This window comes from Hakea prostrata, chromosome 2, assembly GCF_041222555.1.
Source record: "Hakea prostrata isolate BN-2017 chromosome 2, UWA_Hpros_2, whole genome shotgun sequence".
Lineage (NCBI taxonomy): Eukaryota > Viridiplantae > Streptophyta > Magnoliopsida > Proteales > Proteaceae > Hakea > Hakea prostrata.
This window is the reverse complement of record NC_142601.1, coordinates 74932969-74943439: the sequence shown is the minus strand read 5'-3', so window position 1 is coordinate 74943439 and position 10471 is coordinate 74932969. Positions and strand designations below refer to the sequence as shown.

The window sequence follows — 10471 nt, the reverse complement described above, 5'->3', positions numbered from 1 at the left end:
CCTTTTTCGCAAATCTTTTTCTGTCCTTTTCTGTCCTTATCATTGTTCTAAATACCAATAATGTTGTACTATTTTCTATTTCTTTACTTATTTTTACAAGGATAATTTAGACATTTTAGTCATAAATTATTATTAATTTATCATTAATTTAATCCCTCTCTTAATTTCTCTCTCGACCTCTTTCAATCTCTCTAAAAGTCTGTCACTCTCTATATCCCTCTCCCTCTCGAACTCTCTTTCCCTAAATCTCTCTCTAAATCACCACTCTCTCTAAATCTCTCTGACGACCTCTCTCAGTCTCTCTCAAAGTCTATCGCTCTATATATCCCTCTCCCTCTCGAACTCTCTCTGAATCTCTCTTTAAATCCCTCTCGATTTCTTTGAATCTCTCTCTCAATTTTTCTTTTCAGATAAAGATACATCTTATTCTTTCTCTTCTTGCTGTTTGTTGGGTGGGCTTAATTTGTTCATTAGTTTTAATTGATCGTAGGTTCCGATGATTTCTTTGATTAATTAGGTTTTTCTGCTAATATTTTCTTGCCCTGTTTCCTGCAGTTTGATTTAGAAGTATAACTTCAAAAACAGGAATTTGCCTTTGGAAAACGATGTTCAGAAAAGCTCGATACTCTTTTGAAACCTGATGGGTCTGATAAGATGGTTATTGAAGAGTCTATAAGTAATAATAATGGGAAGCTTGAAAACAGGAAACTTGAAACAACGATGTCGTTCAAAGATTTAGTCTCAAGAAGTGAGGAAGCTGAATTAGCTTCTTCAACTGATAACAAAGACGATGACTTTGTTCGAATTCAGAAACCAAAGATTTCTCTTCCTGAACCAGAACCATTTTTATTTGTCTCTCCAAGGCCTGTAAGTGAGCTTGATGCTGCTGCAGTTAATATTCAGAAAGTATATAAGAGTTACAGGACAAGAAGAAATCTTGCAGATTGTGCTGTCACGGTGGAAGAGCTCTGGTTCGTCCTCTTTTTCTTACAAAAAATTGCCCCTTTTTTTTTTTTTCTGAAGATTTTGTTTCTTTTGTTTTGTTTGGTTTGGTGGGTATTAATGGATGAGTTATTGCAGGTGGAAGGCATTAGATTTTGTTTCTTTTGTATTTTTCTCTTTCATCTGATTTTCCAAATTTTGCAGAATTTACCTTTGCAGAGGTTCAGAACAAAGTAATAACTGAAGAGATATTCTCTGCACCTTCCACTGAATCGAAGGTAAGAGCTTCTTGAAGTAAACCCTTGCACAATTCAAGTTTTTCTTTTGGTATATTATTGTTAATGCATGTTCACAGAAAAGCAAGCTATAATGGGTGAGGTGGGTTGCCTTCTACTTCTCTCTTCCTCTCAATTTTAAAATTTGAATTCGATGTTCTGTTATATTCGAGAAATTTATTGGGTTTCTATGTATTTGTTCTCTCTTTGCAAAAAGATAATTAGAAGCCGAACAATGGAGAGAAGAAGGAAGATGGATCGATAATGGCGGTTTTGAAGGTCGACATGCATTGCAAAGGATGTGCCAAGAAAATAAAGCGAGCTGTCAAGGGTTTTCAAGGTATTAATCCACTCTCTATAACTTTTTTCGAAGTGCATGAATCATGAATCTTGTAATTTGGGTTATGTCGTATTCAATATTTGTGTTTGTATCTCCAATATTTTCTTGCAACTGAGGGATGGTCTATTATTTAATGGATAACTTCTTTTCAACCGTATGCATCATCTATGCTCGAATGGTTATCTTTTCTTTGTATAGTGGCACCTAGCAACATTCTGGTGCAATTACGTAGAAACTAATTTTCTTTGATGGGTTACTGCAGGAGAATATCAGAAGGTGTGTGTGCATTATATATGATCCTTCATGCTCCAATCAAGGGGTTTTAGCTCTCAAGGCTATGAAGCTGACGAACTCTTTCATGGAAAAAAAATCCTCTGCTGTGCACATCCCTCTGTTGTGCACAGCAGTGCAGCACCACAATTTGACACGTGGCATATTCTTAATAAACGGCTCAGATTAGAAAGTTGGATTTTAAGTAGAATTAACCCATGTTATGACCCATTTTAACAAAAAAATAACCCATTTCTGGATCCGGTTCTAAATATGGGTTGTTAAAGATTTTTCACCCATCGTGTTCTCACTTTTTGGACTCCATCTTCTTCCCTCTCCACTGCTGTTCTTCCATTCATCTTCTTTCCCTCTCAGTGGCGTCTGTCTTTCACTATAATGTTTAACAAACCTCCACAACCCCAACAATCGTGGTGATCAAACTGTGCCGCCTATCTTTCACTATATGCCCCTTTTTAATAATCCGATCAAAATGCCCTCCACCAGCACATTGTTCCATAACCAAATGCACAAAGGGAATCTTCTCACCACATTAGGGTGTTCAGATAACAGGTGCATTATTTTAATCTCTTGATATTCATCTTCATAATCCTCTCTGGAAAAAAAGCTTTCTCTTGGGTATAGATTTGGATGCATAATGGTTACCTGTAGACTTCTCTATGCAGAGATATGTGGTTCCAAACTGCCTTAAAAGTTTCAATGATTGGGTACTTTACCCTCCCTCCCTCCCTCCCTCCCTCCCTCCCTCCCTCCCATTTCTTTACGCGGCTTGAGCTCGGATTATTTTCTTCCTTTTTTTTCCTTCTTCCAATTTCGATTTCTGGAGACGTTTTATCGACGAGAATTTGTAGAGAGAATGGAATTGTGACCCGACTCTCCTATCCTCACCCTTTTGGTGAAACGAGTCATAACATGGGTTACTTTTATTTAAAATTCAACCTTCTAATCTGAACCGTTTATTAAGAATATGCCACGTGTCAAATTGTAGTGCTGCACTCCTGTGCACAGCAGAGGATTTTTTTCCCTCTTTCATGGATCTTCATCGCAATAACAATTTTTCTAGGGAAAAGTTAGTGCTGGTTCCTTCATGTTGTTAATGTATAGAAGATTATTGCAAGTTCAAATCTCATCATATTTTCCTTCTCCATATAGGTTGAGAGAAAAAAAATGGTGGAGGAGTTACCGGTATGTTCTCAGTGACTCTTTGCACAATTTACATGTATAATTATCTGAAGTTTTGGTAGGATTGGTGATGTGCGTTTGAGTAATCAATTTTGGTCATGGTCCTATCGTTTTGTGTTCATACATCAAAAAGCAAGAGTCATATTTGTATACTGACTTGTGGAAGAATAGCTTATTCCTCATAGGGTTGCTTATTTCAAGAATCAATTTTTGAGACTCTGTTAGTCTTTTATTTTTTATTTATTTTTCTTTTTTCAGGAAAAAAGTGTGAACTTTCCCCAACCCCACGATATCAGTTTCTATTTTTATATTGTAAAAAAAAAAAAAATCTTATTCTCTCACATTCTTATAAAAAATCATATTCTTTTTTTATAAAAGCCAAAAATCCTTATATGAGATTCATTTTTTTTTAGCTGATAATTTTTCCAATATTCTTGATATATTGTCACCTTACAAGTCTCATTCTTCCTATCTAAAATCTAAAATAAAAATAAGCAAAATTTACCCCACTACTAAGGTTGGAATTCAACTCTTCCAACAATATTTCAGCTTCCACTATCCAATGAAAAATTACCTTGTTCTTCTCACATTCTCCTTCCCTCCCTCTCTCAATTACCCATTTTTCGTTAACTTTTTCAAAATAATTACCTTATTCCTCCATTCACGTTATCCTTCCTCCCTTCATTGTCTTTTCCACTTTCTTTTTCTATTTTGAAAATACATCTCATCTTGGTTTATATTTTTTTCGGTAAAAAAAAAAAAAAGAAATCTTTGTAACCTTTATATTTTTATTTTATTTAAATTTATAAGACCAAATCAAGAAAGATAATATTCTATAGATTTCACATAAATCACGAATCAGCATTCACACCTAAAAAAGGAAAAATAATTTCATTGAATATCCAATAAGGAAATCAAATTAAATTAATTTTTTAAAAAAAATTACCATTCTTCTCACTTTCTCCTCCCCTCCCTCCCTCTCTTACCTACTTTCCTTTAACTTTTCCAAAATAATTAACTTATTCCTCTATTTGCATTCTCCTTCCTTCATTCTCTTCTCCACTTTCTTTTTCTTTTTGAAATTATATCTCATCTTATTTTGTATTTTTTTTCCAATAAGATTCTTACTTTTTAATTTATTAATTTACAAGGAAATGAGTGTATTTTTGCATTTGTTTCTTTTTATCGCATGATTACTTTTATACTTATGATAGGACCGATCAATCTCTATTGTTTTTACCTTCATTTGCAAGTTTTCATGATGATAATAGAATTGTATTAAATTGCAAAGAGATATTAAAGACACTCATGAATAAATAAGTATATGCATTGTTTGTCTCTCTTACTGCGTTTGCAAGTATTTAAATAATTCAGTACTATCGATTTTCTTTTGTCTTTGGCTATATTGGAAGTTGTAGAGTTCACAAATTGCATCGAGTCCCTTTACAAAACCTTTTGATTACTTTGCTCCCAGTCCCTTTGTAGGAAAAAGGAGGTGCAATGGGAGTCACTTTTGAAGATGCATCTAGGAAGTTCTAATATTTATCAAGTTACTTCACTTTTTCTCCTTCACCATCATTGATTTCAATTTCAACATCCTAAGGAGCTTTTTCATATTCTCTTCTCTTCTATTTGCAGTCAACAAGCCACTGAAGAAAACCTTTCAAATATATACCCTAAAGCCTTCATTTGAACTGCACAATGTTTTTCACTAACATGGTATTGTAATTTTTTCCCAAGTTGGGAACTTGGTAGATCTGTGTTGTATCAATCGTTTGTTACACTGTCAAATTGGTCTTTGTTTATCTATGTTCTTTGAAATGCTGCATTTTCTTATACTTTGTTTCGTTTCTTAAGTTTAGAACATCTAAATTTTGAGTTGATCTTTTTGCACATATCCATTGTACCATTGAAGTACTACTATGAATATACTTAAGTGAAGCAATACTTATTTCTTTAAAATGGTGATATTTGAGATTTAACGCACTATACTTCAAGCTGGGTTTCCTTTTACAGAAGATAAAGCTCAAACATTTATGAAGAAATTTATCTTTACAAAAGCGACATCCATGCTCAAATTTTACATAAAAGAAAAAGCTTTTACAAATCTACATTAGGTCAGTTACTTGTGAATATGATGAATTTGTATTTTTAGGTTATTTTAAATTGCTTTTACCCTTTGGTGTTCTAATATAAATCTATAATAAAAATTAAAGCATATCTAAGGTGCTATAAAAGAAGAATAAGCACGTCAAGATGCTATAAAAGGTTCTTCTCGTGTCTGTGCATATTATTAAATGAGTGAAGACCATGCTTTTGGTTATTCTAGAACATTCTATTAGGGAATAAATTTCTAGAATATTCATGCATTTTAGCATTGCTTCCTGTGTTTGGAGAATTGCAGATTAACTGGTAAAATTTCAAAGATCTCACTCTCTTAATCCTTCACATATGGTCACGTGCATTTGCACGTGCGTAAGTTTGCTAGTATATATATATATATATATATATATTGTATTTTTTTTCTTTGATTCACCCACTTCACCTTTTTCTCTCATCATCTCTTGGCTTGTAAGTGGATGTATAAAAGTTTGTAAAACTAACCTAACGAGTTCAACCATATGTGCAATCATCTTAATATGAATGAGGAAATTTCGGTCTGTACATTGTTATTGTTATGCAAATAAGGATATTTGTTATGCAAAGATCATAATCCTTATTTGCCCAGAAAAAAAAAAAAAACCCCCCTTTTTTTTTTCCCCCCCCTTTTTAATAAATTTTATTATTAAGTTATTAAACCACCCTTTTTATTTAATACATTAATAAAAAATATAAAAAAAAAAAACTACCCCATTTTTTTTTTTTTAATATATAATATATTATTAAAATATTTTTTTTTTTTTTTTTTTTTTTTTTTAATTTTTTTTAAATTGGGGGTTTGCATGCACTAATAGGGGAACATTCATTTGAGAGCAAATCATACGGCATTTTTCTTTCCATAAACACTTGTTCTCGTATGTAAACCACAAAAATGAGACATGTAGTAGGCTCTTAGGTATCCGTTAGTTGATGGTACGCACATCTAATTATAGAAATATATGAATCCCAAAATGGTATATAGATAACTCAACTCCTAGAAAGATCTGAATCCAAAATTGGTAAATGACTACTAAATGACAACAACGATACAACTCAAAATATATAATTATGCTCCAAGGCAACTGAAATATCTAAACTTCTCAGATCATTGAGTTCATAGGTGCATATTTGCGGTATAAGTCTCTGCTAAACTCTTTAATGGTGCCTTGTCAAGTAGACTGGTCTAACCTTCCAAAAGAAATCCAATAGAGGGTATAAATCCAATTGATAAGATAGTGATGCAAGCATCAGCTAGCAACCCATCACTGCACAGTTTTGCACAAACCCAACTAATTGCTCTCTGGCGGAAAGAACATCCCAGTCTAGCCCCTCATTCCCATCCTCAGGACACCACGAATGCACCATGAAAACACCATGAAAAGTTCCTGGATGTGCAGCAACGAAAAGCAACTTGTCATCACATGCCTTAAATGCTACACCCCAACCATTGATAGAGCAAGCTCTGACTGGCAATCTCTTCACAATATTCCATGTATTATTGGTTTTATCATATTTTTTCACGACATCTGTAGTTACATCAGCAGCATAAAGCTGATTCTTAACCACTGCCACAAGAGGAGGAGACGTCATAGGTCCACCATGCCAACCAGGGATCATGTCAGTTATCCTCTTCCATGTTCTTGTCTCTAAATTGAACTCTTCACCACAAGTTAAACGCCCATGTTGACCGTCAACTCCTCCAATAACGTAGAACTTGCTGTCCATGAAGAATCCTGCACAAAGTCTTCGAGCCAAGAACATATCTGGCAAACTTTCCCAAGAACCCAATTCGGAATTGAAAAGCTCAGCAGATTTCTAAACACAGCCATTCTGGTTAATTCCTCCAGCAACAATGGCAATTTCTCCTAAGCTACCCGAAGCAAACAAGCATCGGGGATGATTCATTAAGGGGCCCTTAGACCATTGATCATCAAGCAAGCTGTACTTCCATATGGCAAACCCTAAAAGTTCCCAACCAAAAACAAGGAGTTCGGTTCCTACTGCAAGAGATTCTTTGTCTCCATGTGTGAAGCAATAATCACATGGAATTATAGGTAACCTCATCCACCTACGTCTTGCAGGATCAAAAGCTTCCCAGGGCACATCACTACAAGTTAGATAAACCCATTGTTCAATAACACCCATCTGCCGCCTCAACTTGTAAAGAAGCCCAGTAGAAATCAACGCATTAATCTTTTTATTCACAGATGCAAGATTTGGGTAATCTGATCTGTTTGCCCAAATAAGAACATCCATTGCAATGTCATCATAGAGACCTGATATAACATCACCTGATGATTGACCCGTAGAATCTCCACCAGATCCTTGGGCAGCCATGGCCGGTGATTTAGAAATAGGTATTTCCTTTTCCTTCTCTGCCTCTTGAGTGTATCGTTGACCCATCGATAACTCTCTAATAGATACAAAGACAAATTAGAAGACAAACAATAACTCATATGTCACAGCATGAGCAAGAGAAGTATCAAAGCAAAGATAATGGATGAATCTGACCAATGGTTAACAGATGACAAAAACTGAATAGAGAATTGAAATGGTATTGCATGCATCATGATACAATCAGAGGAAAAATAAATTAATCTGAACAAGGAACCAAAGGGAATTCACGATCTGCATATGAACGAATTACGAAACTACATCAATCTCAAATGACACGTTTTCAACTAAAGAAGCATTATGAAAGTGGCGAGATGAAAATACCTGAAGAAAATGAAACGGATTAATAGCTTGGATATATATATAGGAATATCTCAAGAGGGAGTCCCTTCAACAAAGCCAACAAAATGCTCTGAACCTCAAACCTCGTAAACTACCTGAAAATTTTTGAAACCCAGAAATTGCCGACAAGCAGATCCAGAGAAAGACCAAACAGTTCCGGTGTAAAAGAAAAAACTTTAATACCCAAAAAGAAATGGCACTAATGCACGGTCGCTCAGGAATGTACTGCGGTATATATCAACGCAATCTCTACATAACAGTTCACCGGAAAACAATCATTAATGCATGTTCTGGCGGATTCTTTCAGCTACACAGCCTTGCCAGATCTAATCAAATTGAGGGAAGTTCAAACTTCAGAGCGTCTCTTCTTACGTCTAAGAACTTCTTCTGCTTCTGCTTCTCTATCACTCTCACTCTTTAAGAACGAGTGTTTTTCAGAATTTTGCTTTTCAAAATTTGTTTTAACTGCATGCTTGCGCAATCGGAAACCGTAGAAAGGGGGAATAGGGTAAGATGGAACGGCGAAAAAGTGAAGAAACCCTAAAGCTAGCAAGAAGTAATTAATGGTCATATACAACCCAGCTTTTTTCCTTTTTAGAACTGAGATAACCCTGGCCAGCTTAGCGCATCTTGACCCATTTTTTGTCCAAGAATAAATCCTAGGAGGACAGTCTTAGCTTTTTGCATCCTGGTATAATCTTCCGCAGAGAGAAATTGAGTTCTTCCTTCATTTCTGAACATTTAATGGATTTATGATCGTTGCTTCTCTTCCTTCATAACCGTCACCCCAATGTTTCTATTTTCATTCCTATTGCGGTTCAATTAAAACCCAGAAAAAAGAATCATTGATGACAGCCCAGGGACACATATGCTTTCAGTAGTATCCAAAGCTTTCCTATTCTTATTCATCTTGTAGTTACACCCATATTAGGGTTCCTCATAAAAGCGTAGAGTGAGATCTGGGTTTGTAGAAAACTTCATGTACTGTAGATCAGTGAAATTCCTTTTGGGTGAGTTTTAGATTTTCAGTTAGTGGGTTCTGGATCTAAAGCATTTCTTCGTGTTGGTTGTAAAGAATGGGCTTCCGAAAAGTGCCAATTGAGTGCGAAATGAAACTGAAATTTATAAAGACTGGAGATAAACTTTACATTAACAAAATTCTCTTTTGTTTGATGAATTTGTCAGCCATGGAAGGGTAAGAATAGAGAGTAACTATCATTCAGCAACAAAAATTATCTCTGAAACTGGGGTTAATGTAAACAAGTTGCTAGTGTGTAGAGGTACCAAGCAAGTCCAGAGTCGAAATAACATTGCAAAGAGTTGGGAGATTAGTACAGTTGCCGTTGAGGTGCCACTTCTACCCTCACGACTAGAGGATCCCAACTCCCCACCTAATGGGTGTAGGGATAATTTCCGTCCAGATGGAGAACGTCCTTGTGCCAAAAAAATTAAAAAAATTAAACATAAACATGCGGATTTTAATATTTTGAGTCGATATTTTGTGTGTATTTTTTTCTCTTTTAATGCAAAAAAATCTTGTGCGGCATGGACATTTTGTTGTCAACCTTTCAAATCTTGGCACATATGCAATAGAATATTTCCAAAGGTTACGCTTTGTTTTACCATTGGATGTATCTTACTGTTCATGCAACGAGTTTTAAGTGGTCAGCAATAGTAGTAGTATGAAACCAAAAATAGCATAGTGATCAAAATTCCAAAAGATGTATTGTTCTCTCATAATTTCTCAACAAGAATTGAGTTATGTGTTTGAATAATCAAAATACCCTAGCTACGAATGCTACTCTAGATGCTACAAGACTTGTCAATCTATCAACGAGGGGAAGTGAGTTTCATGTGATGTACAAATTAAGCGTGACTATACTAATGTCTCTTTTTCTACAATGGGGGATAAATGTATCATTTAACACAGTAGGAGAAAACTAACTGTGTAAATGCTAACAAAAACTACATAGTTTCACAACGCAATTCTAAAAAATGAAACATCACTAATAAAATATCATTTAATATAACCCAATTGAAAAAACATATCATAACTTAGCCTATATCTTGCTTCTTACAATAAAAGGCAGGAAATCATTCCTTCCAAAAACTGAAATTAAATGCATGAGATAAATAAACGAAATACTGTCAAGGCAAATTTTGGAGCAGAATTTGAAGCTCTTTACATAGTTTAGAGTTGGCTTGAACTCTGAAATTTCCTCCTTTTTGAGTGTAATGCGACTCCAATATAGTTGTGGCAATTTTTTGGTCTTTAGGCATTCTTGAACTTAACTCAGTGGAAAATCTTTCACTGCTACAGGAGACGAACACGGAGTCGATTTCTTGGCTGGTTCAACCTCAAGACTAGAAGTTTTTGATTTAATTCACGTTGGTCAGCCATGATTAAGAATGAATTAGAAGTGGCATCCTCAATATTGTTTTAAATAACGAGTGACCACAAATTTACATCTTGAGGTTTCTGTAAGATTGGGTGTATTTGGTGCCAAGTATTGTTGCGGGATTGAGGGTTTGACGTCCCAGTTAACCTTTGTATTATTGTATGACTCTT

At 34.9% G+C, this 10471-nt stretch overlaps 1 pseudogene; it reads right to left on the bottom strand.

Moving 5' to 3' along the window:
- Positions 1–6417: 6417 nt before the first annotated feature.
- Positions 6418–7569, bottom strand: LOC149026490 (F-box/kelch-repeat protein At5g60570 pseudogene; annotated as a pseudogene).
- Between the last annotated feature and the right edge of the window lie 2902 nt (positions 7570–10471).